The sequence below is a fragment of the Canis lupus genome, chromosome 6 (assembly GCF_003254725.2).
Source record: "Canis lupus dingo isolate Sandy chromosome 6, ASM325472v2, whole genome shotgun sequence".
In the NCBI taxonomy this organism is placed as follows: domain Eukaryota; kingdom Metazoa; phylum Chordata; class Mammalia; order Carnivora; family Canidae; genus Canis; species Canis lupus.
In genome coordinates, this window is record NC_064248.1 from 16,439,383 (window position 1) to 16,453,221 (window position 13,839).

Genomic DNA, 13,839 nt, shown 5'->3' on the forward strand with positions numbered 1-13,839 from the left:
GGAGCATCAGATACGGTGTCATCTCTAGGCAAAAGGAGCAAGACACTTAGCTTGAGATTTATTTATTTATTTTTAAAGATTTTATTTATTTATTCATGAGAGAAACACAGAGAGAGAGAGAGAGAGGCAGAGACACAGGCAGAGGGAGAAGCAGGCTCCACGCAGGGAGCCCGACATGGGACTCGATCCCGGGACTCCAGGATCACGCCCTGGGCTGAAGGCGGCGCTAAACCGCTGAGCCACCTGGGCTGCCCTAGCTTGAGATTTCATCCGAGTTTCCCCTTCCTTATCCGCCAGCCACTGCTCACCGCTTTGCTCATCCTTCTATCCAAGCAGGTGGGCTGAGTACCTTGGGAAACAAGGATGCCAGTGGGAAGCGAGGACAGAGGAATAGCTTCTTGGATTTTGATGTAAAAGCTCAAGCCCTCAATAGGATAAAATCAGAGAGAAGGATCTGGGAGGGAAACATGCCTAATGAGAGCCAGGCCTCCTCTGCAGGCCCCTCTGCGGTCCGCCCTGGGCTCTCCTGGCTGGGCTGCCCTTCCTGCAGGTGGGGGTGCTGCTACCCGCCCCCCCCCCACACACACACTGACACATACACTGCATGCTCAGACCGGGCAGAGGGAGGACAGACCCTTCTGCCTCTGTACCTTGATGGTACTGACTGCAGCCAGCTCAGACGCATACATGGGCCTCTCCAGCGGGCTGCTCCAGCTCCGGAGCTGGGAGACAGGCCACCCAGCAGGAGACTGCACAGTCAGGTGTGTTCAGAATGCTGGCTTGCTCTCTTCACTGTGCAGGCCTTTGCTATGTGGGCTGATCCAGACAACTGCAGTTCCACCCTCTGGCTGGGAAGACCACCAAGGCTCCTAGGGGCCCCTTTCCTTCTAATGGTCACTCACAGGGGTCTATTTAGAGGGAGCCACTGCTTCCCACACAACCTGTCAGTAGTCTTGACCTTTCACTGGGTGTGGGATGGTGGGCAGGTGACCCTGTCATGTGTGGGGCCAGGTACCCCTGAGCAGGTACCCCTGAGGACAGCTGAGCTCATACTTTGAGCAAAGTGCTGACCACCTGGGTCCCCATGAGGCCTTCTTACCAGTAACAAGGGGCATCCATAGCCCGGGGCAGGAGCAGGATTATGAGAGTTTGGGGGCTTTACCACAATCCCTATGTGACCTTAGAGTCTGGTGTAGATGAACACATGAAGTGAACAAATGAGAAAGTGAGGAACACACGAGTCAGTCTACTTCTCCTGGAAACGAAACTTGGAATGGTCCCTCACAAACCCAATCCTCTGGTTCCCCATCTGCAAGTATCTGGGGAGACCCTCCCTGCTGCTCCCATCCCTACAGATCCAGCTCACCTGGCTTAACCTGACTGTGGGTAGAGATGGGAAAGGCTCGGGAGGTATGGTCCCAACCCCCCGCCACTCTTGCTTCCCCCACAGGGTTGGCCCATTTAGCTGGCACAGCTGGTGGCTGACAGGTCACTGGGGTGCAGGAGCTGGCACTCACACTCAGACACCCCTCATGCAGAGGTCCCATGGGTCAGAGGACAGAGCACAGGGCTATTCTAATGGCATTGGAAGAAGATAGGAGGCCCCACTGTCCAGCTCAGGCACCTCCCTCATTGTGTGGCTGTGAATGCTATTGTCCCAATTGCTCTTTCCCTCTGTGGATGTCACTTTTTAAAAATTTTTTTATTTATTTATGCATGAGAGACACACAGAGAGAGACAGAGACACAGGCAGAAGGAGAAGCAGGCTCTCTGCAGGGAGCCTGATGTGGGACTAGATCCCAGGACCTGGGATCACAACCTGAGCCAAAGGCAGACGCTCAACCACTGAGCCACCCAGGTGCCTCTGCGGGTGACACTTCTGACCTGTTTCCCCAGCATGTGTGTTGGGAGGAGACAGCCACAATCTCCTGCAGCCTTCGCATGTGGGAGGAGCCTGGAGGTGAGGGTGCTCCTTGGAGAGCCAGGACAACACAGACAGGAACCCCCTTTATGGCTCAGCTGAGTCTTGAGGGCACCCTCCCCACTGCTCCTCTTCCAGGGCCTCTGGGCCAGTGACACGCCACTCGCTGCATGTTAGACTCCGACAAGTGGCCTGTCCCGCAGTTTTCCCTAGGGAGCTGGCATGAGCCCTGCTGCCTGGACAGGCTGGTGCAGTTAGGGACCCTGCAGACGGTGACGAGCAGAGCGGGGACCCCCAGCCTCTGGTCTTGAATGCTCTGCAGGCTCCGGGGCCTCCCAGGAACACATGGTGACTGGTGGCAGCAAATGCCTCTAAGCTGGGTCACACCCTGGCACAGGGAGCAGTGCGCCTGAGCGTGCAGGCGCTGTGTTTACCACGAGTCCTCAGGGCCACCAAGGCCCTGAGAGAGTGTCACAGCAAGCTACGTGAGCGCTTGGCTGAGTGTAAGTGTACATGTAGGTGAAGGGAGGGAGGGAGACAATTCTCCCCAAAACTGAGCCCAACAGATGACAGGTATGGAACTGAGCCTTTCCCCCGCTTTCTGACTCAGGGAGAACGGATCCTGATGTCAGCTGGCGGCGCCGGGAGCAGCCTGCACGTGCTCGCCTGGCCGTCTGGGGACAGCCTGCAGCCGTGCTGGGCAGTGAGGCTCCAGTGCCATCCAGCATGATCCCCGTCAGAAGAAACAGTGACAGGTGCTGGGGGACGGGGCATCTTTCCGCAGGGAGAAGACGCCGCTGAACACCGGCTCCGATTTGCTCTGTGCTACGGAAGTGTTACATAATCGTGAAAAATAGGCAGCTCCGCTTTTTAAAATCCTGGCTTCTTGGGGATCGCAGCAGCTATAATTTGAAATGGGCTGCAAGAGGCAGGGCACCTCTGAGGGCCTCGGACGGACCAGGCTCGGGGCCAGAACATCTGAGTGGCCCGGATGGCCAAGCCGGCCCTCACTCGTGGCCAGGTCCAGCCAGGGCTGGGCTGTGGCCGGATCCAGATGCGTGTGAGTGACTGTGTGTGCCTGTGAAGAGAGGGCATGAATGTGAGTGTGAGCGTGGTGTGTTTCTGCGTGTGGGCATGCTTGGGTGTGTGTAAGTGTGTGCGCGTGCACGCGTGTGAGTGTGCTGTGGGAAACCGTAGCGTTGACCTTGGGTTTTATCCCAGACGACCTCTGCCCTCACTTCCGTGGTTCCTCATCCGTGGCAGGCGTCATGGGGAGAAGGGAACGAATGGGCGGGCAGTGCCCGGCCTTGTGCCGAGCCACAGAGAGATCACACGCAGGGCAAATGTCACCTGAGCAAAGGAACAGCCTCAAGGCCACGTCTACCCTGTGTAATCACGGCCTTGTGCCTCCTCTCCTGCTTCTGCTTCCCTGTGGTCTCTCTGAGTAGCACGTCCACACCCGCACTCACACCCACTCCCGTCTGGCTTCTGCCGCCCGCCCTGCGGTTTATGCTTCTCTGAGCCCAGACTGGCTCTGGGTCCCTCTTACGGCCTCTTTGCCTTTGCCAGCATTTTCTTCGTGTCTCCTCCTGACACACTTCACTACATCGTCATGCAAAATTAAGTCCAAGCCAATTTCAGGCAGGTACTCCCACCCCTGAGACAGGTTTTAAGATAGCAACAGGACGAGCATCCCACTTCGCAGTCGGGGGCTGTAAAGACTGGTGGCGGCGACTGCCTTTTCCATTTACAAACTTACTAGCGTCAATCCCACAGGGAAAGGGAAATCGCTCATCTATTTCCTCTGATGGGTTTGCTTCCCTTAGAAGGGTCCAAATAAAGCTCTGCAGAGATCTCTGCTTGTGTCTGCCCTTCTGGGAAAATTTAATGTGTTTCTCTTCTCCGCTGCCTTTATTGATCAAGGCCAAATTTCAAATTTCAATTACTGAGGCGGGAAGCCAGATGCCGTCATAAAGGGTGCAGGGGGGAGGCCCCAGTAATGCATCCAGTCAGGAGATGAGCTAGACAGGAGGACGTTGGTCCCTTCTGTGTTCCTGTGGACACCTCCTATCAGCTCACTCGCTGCCAGGTCCTGCTCCGCCCTAAGAGCCAGTGTGGTGACAGGTCGCTCGCTGTAGTGTTCATGGAAGTTGGTTATTTGTCTCTTTGACTGTGATGCCCTCTCTTGCTCAGGCTTCCTGAATCTCCTCATCTCATCCTGTAGGTATCTCTGTCCTCACAGACCTTTGGTTGCCATCAGGTCAGTCCCAGATGTAGGTTGGAAACAAGATGGGAAAGGACGCCAGATCCCACACTTCCCTGCAGCCTGCTGGTGTGGAGCTGCAATTAGGCAGGAAGGCTGCTGTGAGGGCCCCAGGGCATGTGCGGTTGTTGGAGATTCGTTTGTGCAAAGGCTCAACCAAGGGGCAGGTAGGAAGGCCTCCTAAACCACTGGTGGGAGGGCGGAAGCTAAGGGAATGAGGTAGAAGAAGTGTTGTTGACTTTGGGGTTCCCACTGGAAGCCTTTGCTTTCCCTGCATTCTGTGAATCTCTGAGTCAGTCCTGCTTCTGCTGTTTCTGATCATACTGAACTGTAAAATCAACCCTTAGCAGTTTGGAAGCTTCCAGGTGCCAGTGACCGTGGGTCTAATCGCTGCTGGTGTGAGTAGTGATGAGAAGTATGGCCAGATCTGGGAGCTGAGAACCACAGTGTGATGAGCTGTCCTGCTCTGCTGTGTGTGGCCTGGGATGCGCAGTCCCCTCGGCATGCTGCCTCCCAGCGGGGCAAAGGAGGGTGGGCAGGAGTGGGCCTTCTATGTCTTTTCTTACAGGGAGATGACTCTTCAGCATCCCTTCCACTCACAGCTCCCCTTAACCTCTGGGTGCACAGTGCGCTCGCCCCGGACCATCAGTGTCCAAGGGGAGCTCACCTGGGGGGCCAAGGACCTAACACTGCTCATCACAGGTCACTAGTTCTAGCTAAGCTGAAAGGTTGGGGGGTGCCGGAGGCAAAATCTACTGAGACCGACAGCCCTGCAAGGGAAGCAGCTCTCAGCAATGCTTCTCCTCCTGCTCCCAACTGTGGGGGGCATGGGCCACTGTACCGCGAAGCTCAGAAGGCAGCATCATACAGTGTCCTCCAGCGAGGGTGCCCTCAGAACTGAGCAAAGCAGCTGTCCCCCCTCCCAGGGAGCTCTGCACAGCTAAGTGCACCTGTGTGGCCACAAGCAGCTCACGCCATGTCTGAGGCTACACCATGGCAGGGCTCAGGAAGGAAGGCTGTCCTGTAAAGCAGATGCTCTGCTCCCCAGCAGGGTGTCAAGGGCCAAGGTGAAGGGCTCCTCATCACTAGCAGAGTTTGAACCAAGATGTAGGTGGTATCGTGCTGTGTGTAACAGCAAACATGGGTTGAGATCCTCACGTCACCACCTGTTAATTGAGAAACTGTGGCAAAATTATTTGACCTCCCTCATCCCCACTCCTCTCTCTGTAATATGAGGTCACCATTGTGCCTCCTGCAGCGAAGTCATATGAGAAAGCCTCTGTTAAGTACTCAGGACACTCCCAGCTCATGGTGAGTACCCTGTCTACACTGGGAAGCAACTGCCCTATTTTCACTGCTGCAAAATTGTTCTCCACACTGTGGGGATGCTCACCCTGAGGTGCTGACATCAGGCCCGCCGTGTCTGGCACCACCCCGCACCTGGGGTTTTGAGCCCCACCCCTCCCTGGTCCTCTTCTCCAGCCATGCAGCTCTCCTTACCGCTCCTCAAGCTCACCAGGCAATTCCCACCTCAGGGTCTTTGCATGTGTTACACCTTTAGTGGTTGCTCTTTCCCCAGATCTGCACTTGGCTGGGTCCTTCCCTTCAATCAAGTGACCCCTCCTCCCACAGCCTGATGCCAGCCACCCCACTAGGGAGCTAAAGCCCCTCCTGTACCCCACCCCTACCAGCTTTACAGTCTTCACTGCATTTATTATCTTATATTATAGGATTGATTTAAGTCTCTCCACCAGAACATGAGCTGAAGAAAGGCTCTCACTGACTATCTGTTTCCATAACACTGGGTATGTGTTGGGTACTTGGGCATCATGTGCTGGGTACACTGAGTGAACGGAGAGATTGAAGAAATCTTATTGTTTAGGGTTCACGACCACGTCCTTGTTCAGGAATAGCCCTGCCCAGCTCTTCTCCCAGATTCAGTGTCAATTGTCTCCTCTGAACGGGTACCTTTCAGTCTCAGTGGGGGACCCAGTTAGCTCTTAATTGGACTCCAATTTTAAGCAAACCAGTGAATGTACCCTTTAAAGGCAACTTTAAAGCAGCTCTATTCTAATGAGCATTTGTGTCCACAAATTACAGAATTTGCTCTAAACTCTGCACAGCTGCACTCAACTGTAGCGCTTAAAAATGGCTTATCCATACATGTCCTTTGTGGGGTGAAAATAGCCTCTCAATGTCACGCAGTCAAACTGTGTGGATGTGCAAGGGACCTGGACTGTGTGTAGAGGATGGAGGGACTCTGCATGTGCTCAGAGACCCTTCCCTAAGCAGATCTGGCTGCAATCGTGCTGAGGTGTGTGCTGTCGGCCTGGGGAGCACTCCCGCTCGAATTTGGGGAGTTGCCTGAGCCGTCTAGAAGTCAGCCCCCCCACAGATGGGGGATGTAATAGGTACAAAGAGGGAACTGACAAAATAAATTTAATTTTTAACCCATGCTCCCAAATAATCCCTAGTCAAGCAATTAATACTTAGACACCCAATTTTAAGGAAAACAACTTCTAGATTATTAAAATTCTTGGGAAGGGAGTTTCTGCCATCAGGACTGTTCAGTGGCTGTCGCACATTTTCTCCCTGAGGGGTGTTGCTACAATAGGCACCCATCTCTGCCGCAGTCCTCACACAGAGCCCAGAGAGGAAAGCTCTGGCCACCGCGGGCCAAATGGAACCCTTAAAGGGCAGAACCCCAGCCCTACTCGTGTTTTGGCTGAGCACAGGTTTGCCCTTTGGCCACACTTCTGCTTCTTCCACCCACTGACCTCCAGGGACAAATTAGTCATTAGTTCCTGCCTCCTGAGGGTTGGATGAGGGGTAGTCAAGCCCAGAGCATCTCTCCCTGCCTCTGTGTCCATTCTCTGCTACAGGGTCACAGGAACCACAAAGTCAGTGGCTTAAAACAGCACAGAATTATTATCTTGAGGTTTCAGAGATCCAAAGTCTAGGCCAGTTTCACAGGGCTGAAATCAAGGGACCAACAGGACTGGTCCCTCTGGACATTCCAGGAGAGATTGTCCTGGCACTTCCAGCATCTAGAGGCTTCTGGTTGCCCCTTACTCCATATTCAAAGCCATCTTCTGTCTCTGCTTATGGTGTCACATCACCTTCTCTGTTTTTATCTTCATGGCTCCCCTTATGAAGACCCCCACACACACACCCCCAAGTAGTTCAGATGCTTATCTTCATCACATCTATGGATGCCTCTTGCTATAAGGTCACAGGTTCTTGCCATTAGGGATATGGGCAACATTGGGGGCCCTGATTCAGCCTACTGCACCCATGTTCTGATGTGAACCCACCCTATGTGTGCTTCTTCCTTGGACATAGGCTAGAGCCCAAGCCAAATGTCACCGGGGCCTGGAGTAGGGCCCTTTCCCCCATGTTCCTAAAAGATATCAGCCCCCACTCTTGAGAAGGGCCTTCTTATGAGTGGTTTTTAGCCAACAGCTAGTCACTGTACATGCAGTCTTCCCTGACCCCAAGCAAACATGAAGTGGAAGGGTTTCTGTAGAAATCCTCCAAGAGGACTCTGCTCGTTGCTCCTTCCTGTCAAGGAGACTTAGATTTGGTGCCCAACTCAAACAGCCTGTCCCCAGTAAGATTCCTTGAACTACCCCCATTTCCCAACAGCCTTCTGCTCACTGCTCACCATCCCTGAACATGTCAGTCGTCTTTGTTAAAGGTGTATCAAAATATATTCAAAGATATAAAAGTTATACTCTGTTTAATTTGCTTTCTACTGACTACTCCAGCTGCTAACATAGCCCAACAGTGGTGGTCGCAAATGCTGGGAGCAATTCTTCATCTTTTAGCAGATCCTAGGTAGTCTTGGAACTCACTCTAAGATGTGGAGGTATCTGGTGCCAATATAATGTTGCTAGATCTTAGGACTCATTTTACTCTTACTGTTATGTGTACATTTTTAATAAACTTAAGTGTGGAATAATAAGGAGTAATATTTCTCTATAGAAAAAAATGGCCTGCCTGCTTCACTCTAAAACTTGGGAAAGAACTATACTTTGCATTCTATGACTAGGATGCTAGGACTTTGAAGTTTCGCCCTGCTAAGCATGCCATGCCATGATAGGGCTCTCGCTCAGTTGATTTAGTCACCGAGGGGGACCTGCTATCAGCACTGGCAGCAGGCAGCAGGGAGATGAAGGGGGACACAGCATCACTTATGCAAAAACAGAATGAGCTATTAGCCCTCACAGATGGATTCTGGCATTTTCCTCACTGAATCTCATGTTCGTCATCTCAGCCAACACTTCTGAACAGCAAGACTGAACAAGAGTCTTTTGATTCATCACAAAAAAAAATAGTGCCATAGAAAAATTGAATGGGAAAGGAGTGTTAAACAGTCCATATCAAGCAGGGATCTCTAGGTCTTATGCTGAGCCTAGACTCCTGCTTTTCGTCCCCTGGGTGTTTAGCCCAGAAATCTGGGGTTTAAAAATCATTTAAAATCATTTTTTAATAAAAACTGTACATATTTAAGGTGTACAACACAATATTTGATATACATATATATAGTGCAATGATTAACACAGCCCATCTACATAACATATCATTTCCTCACAGAGTTAACTTTGTGTGTTGAGAACACCTGAAGTTTACTCTTTTAGCAAATTTCCAGTATGCAACATGGTCTTATTAACTGTATCCATTTACGCTGCACATACTGTAATTGTTCACTGTACATAACTGCGACTTTGCACCTTTAGGCAACATCCGCCCATTTCCTCCATCCCCAGCCCCTGATAACCACTGCTCTGCTTCCATGAGTTTGACTTTTTTCAGATCCCACGTACCATACCATATAGTATTTCTTTCTTTGACTTATTTCCCTTAGGCTAATGTCTTCCAGATTCATCCATGTTGCCTCAAACAGCAGAATTTCCTTCTTTTATAGGACTGAATAATATTCTTGTGTGTGTGTGTGTGTGTGTGTGTGTGTGTCTCACATTTTCTTAATCCATTGTTTATCTTGTTTCCATACCTTGGTTATTGTAAATAATGCTGCAAAAACAGGGGTGTAGGTACCCCTTTGTGCTGCCTTTGCTCCTTTGCCAAAGTTAATTGACTATATTTATATGGGGGCCTATTTCGGGGCTCTCTATTCTGTTCCAATTCCCTATTTACCTATTCTTTCAACCAATACCACTCTGTCTTGATCACTGTAGCTTTATAGTAAGTCTTGAGGTTGGATACCATCAGTCCTCCAAATGTGTTCTTGTTTTCTAGTATTGCATTGGCTATTCGGGGTCTTTTGCCTTTCCATATAAACTTCAGAATCACTTTGTCCTTAACCATAAAATAGCTTGCTGGAATTTTGATTGGGATTGCACTGAATCTACAGATTAACTTGGGAAGTACTGGCATCTTGACAGTGGTAAGTCTTTCTATATTTGACCATGGACTATCTTTTTTTTTAAATTTTTTATTGGTGTTCAATTTACTAACATACAGAATAACCCCCCGTGCCCGTCACCCATTCACTCCCACCCCCCGCCCTCCTCCCCTTCTACCACCCCTAGTTCGTTTCCCAGAGTTAGCAGTCTTTACGTTCTGTCTCCCTTTCTGATATTGCCCACACATTTCTTCTCCCTTCCCTTATATTCCCTTTCACTATTATTTATATTCCCCAAATGAATGAGAACATATAATGTTTGTCCTTCTCCGACTGACTTACTTCACTATCTTTTATTTAGGTTTTTTTATTGCTTTCATCAGAGTTCTGCTGCCGTCCACATACAGGTCTTGTACAAATTTGGTTAGATTTATGCCTAAGTATTTCATTTTTTTAGTGCTAATGTAAATGGAAACATGTTTTTACTTTCAAATTCCATTTATTCATTGCTGGTATATAGGAGAGTGACTTTTATATATTAACTTTGTATCCTGCCACTTTGCTATAATCAGTTACTAATTCCAAGATTTTTTGTCTATACTTTTAGATTTTCCACACAGACATCATGTCACCTGTGAACAAAGACAAAGGTTATAGGTCTTCCTTTTTAATTTGTGTAATTTTTGTTTCCTTTTCTTGCCCTATCTCATTAGCAAGGACTTCTAGTACAATATTAAAAAGAAGTGGTAAGAAAGGACATTTCTGCCTTTTTCCTGATCCTAGTGGGAAAGATTATAGTTTCTTGTCACTAAGTATTCTAGCTGTTGACTTCACATAGATAGCTTCTATCAAGTTTAGGAAGTTCCTTGCTATTCCTAGTTTACTGAGAGATTTTTTTAAAATATTTTTAAAAATTTATTTATTCATGAGAGACACACAGAGAGAGGCAGAGACATTGGCAGAGGGAGAAGCAGGCTCCCTGCGGGGAGCCTAATGCGGGACTTGATCCCAGGACCCCGGGATCATGCCCTGAGCCAAAGGCGGACACTCAACTGCTGAACCACCCAGGTGCCCCTTACAGAGAGTTTTTATCATGAATGAGTATTGGATTTTTCTGCATCTGTTGATATGATCAGCAGATATGATTTTTTAGTCTGTTGATGTGATGGATTACATTAATTGATTTTCCAATGTTAAAGCAGCCTTGGAATACCTGGGATAAATACCACATGGTTGTGGTATATAATTCCCTTTTTTATTTGATTTGCTAACATTTTGTTGAGGATCTTTGTACCTCTGTTCATGAGAGATATTAGTCTGTAGTTTTGTTTTGTTTCCTTGTAATGTTTTTGTCTGGTTTTCGTATTAGGTAATGTTGGTCTCATAGAATGAGTTAGGAAGTATCCTTGAGGGTGATTTTTCAAAATATTTTATTTATTTATTCATGAGAGACACACAGAGAGAGGAAGAGACATAGGCAGAGGCAGAAGCAGGTTCCTTGCAGGAAGCCTGATGCAGGACTCAATCCCAGGACCTCGGGATCACTCCCTGAGCCAAAGGCAGATGCTCAGCCACTGAGCCACCTAGGCATCCCAAGGGTGATTTTTGATGAGTAAATTTTAATTTTGATAAGGTTCAATTTGTCCATCTCCCCCCACCACCACTTCTACAGCTTTTTAAAAATGAATTTTTAAATTTTAGAATAGTTTCAGGTTTACAGAATTATTATGGGAACAGAAAGTTTCCAGGTGCCCCACATTCAGTTCTCCTATTATTAACATCTTAATAGTTTGGGATGTTTGTCAGAATGAATGAACTAATATTAATACATAATTATTAACTAAATTCTGTAGTTTATTCATATCCTATTAGTTTTTACCTAGTGGCCTTTTTCTGTTGCAGGATCCCAGTCAAGATGCCCCATGGCAATTACTCTTCATGTATCCTTAGGCTCCTTTTGGCTGTGATAGGTTCTCAGATGTTCTCTACTTTTTATGATCTTGAGAGTTTTGAACAGTAGTACTCAAGTATTTTGGAGATATCGTTCACCTGAGATTTGCGGTATGTCTTTTTCATGATCAGACTGGCATTATGGGTTTTTGGGAAGATCACATGGTAAGGTGCCATTCACATCACATCATACCAAGGGTGCCTTATGTCAACATGACTCAACACTCCTAATGTTGACCTTGATCACCTGGATGGAGGTAGCGTTTGTCAAATTTCTCCTCAAAGTGACACTTTTCCCCCTTTCTGCACTACACTGCAATCTACCAAACTTCTACTTTACAGTTTGTGCTTTTTGTGCCTTCTTTATGAAGTCTTTGCCTAACCCCTCAGTTAAGAAGAAAGGAGTCATCAAGGCCCTCTTCATTATCTCTTAATGTGGATTCAGTTTTCCTGGCACCATTTTCTCTCCTAAACTGGCGTAGCTTCCTTGTCAAAAATCATTTGATAGAATCTGTCAGCCTATTTCTGTCCTCTCCTCTGTTCTATCATCTATAGTTTTACTGATGCAAGTCTGTCACAAATACTGCAGCTTTACAGTAAATTTTGGTAAGTCACCTGACTTCATCAGTTTTTTTTTAAGATTGCTTTGGTGATTCTTATACCTTTGCCTTCCTTATGAATTGTAAAATTATCTTGGCAATTTATAGAAAGTTTTCTGGGTTTTCAATTGGGATTTTATCGAATAAACAGGTCAATTTGGGAGAAATGGCATTCTAATAACATAAATCCTTCAATCAAAAACACGAAATATTTCTCTCCTTTTTGATATCTTTCATGAATGTTTATAGATTTTGGTGTAGAGGTTTTGCACAGGATTTGTTAAATATATACATAGGTATTTGATATTTTTGACACTATTATAAATGACATTCTACATTTTATTTGCAACTATTTGGCATTTGTATATAGGAATGCAATTGATTTTTATATATTAACTTGGTATTGTGTAATGTTGCATAATTCAAGCTTTTTTCTTGCAGTTTCCTTAGGATTTTCTATTCAGTTAATCATATCACCTGCAAATAAGGCTATTTGCACAACTTCCTTCCTGATATTCATACTTTTATTTCTTTTCCACATCTCTTTGCACTGGCTAGAATTTCCAGTCCACTAGAATGGAAGAGGCAAAAATAGAAACAGATTCTTCCCCTTTCTTCCATTTTAGAGGGAAGTTATTCAGGCTTTCACAATCAGTTATAATGTTCACTGTAGAAGGAAAAAAAGGCTGTTTTAATAGTATTAGCTGTTTGGGTGAGCAAATATCTATCCTTATCTGAAGGTGTGCCCTTGCAAAGGCCTCCACAATGAGTTCTGAATGACTTCCAAGTGACCAGGTTGATTGACTCATGGATGCCTACAAATGGTAGATGCAGAGACATTCCTGGGCCCCACAAGCATCTGTCTGGTGTCTCTTTTTTTTCTTTTCTTTTCTTTTTTTTTTTTGAGCCACAGGCAGCCAGAGAAGGAAGTAGCACCTTTGAGTGCTGAGACACCCAGTGTCTCAGCTCTACTAGGGGTATAATGAGCATCCAGCAATGGTCCCAATTTTTCTCTGCTTCCCCACTTTATGATCCAGTAAGATGAGGCCATCTCCAGCTTCATAACTTTATTCTAGCTAACAAGGAAACATTTCCATGAGGCTAAGACAGACCAGAGAGCCAGTAGTTGTGTACTGAATAGATGAGTGTTGATCTTAGCACCCAGCCTCATCTCTCCATCCCCTCTGGTCCTGAAGTCGCATACGGCTGGGAAGCAGCTGACTGGACAGAACAAGGGTCATGCTTCTTTTGCAGACACACAAAGCTGCACAGGGTAGACCAAGCAGGGCCAGGCAAGTTGTGCAAGTTCCACATGCCCGCCCTCTGTCTCCCCTCTCATTTCTCAACTCTGCCATTCTTGTGTTCTGCTGAACTAAGGGAATGACTCACCAGGGTACCTACCATTCCATTTCATTGAATAAACAAGTTTAGAGCTCTGCCTGAGGAAGCCTATAATGAGCAGAGAGGAGAAGGCTATTGGGTTTTGATATATAGATGGCCTGGTCATAGCTTTCCAGGGGCTGGATGGGGACTTCAGGAAGCCTCAGAACTACTTCATTTTGAGCCAAGATGAGGGTCCCCTTGCTCATTTTCTGCCAGATTGGGAGGCAAATGCTCAGAAAATGAAAGAATTTTGGAAGCTATAAACTACTCTCTCTCTTTTTTCCCTTTGGTAAGATGCATAAGAGCAAAAAGTACAAATATTATATTCAAGTTACAGGCCAAAGAAGTTAAACAGCAA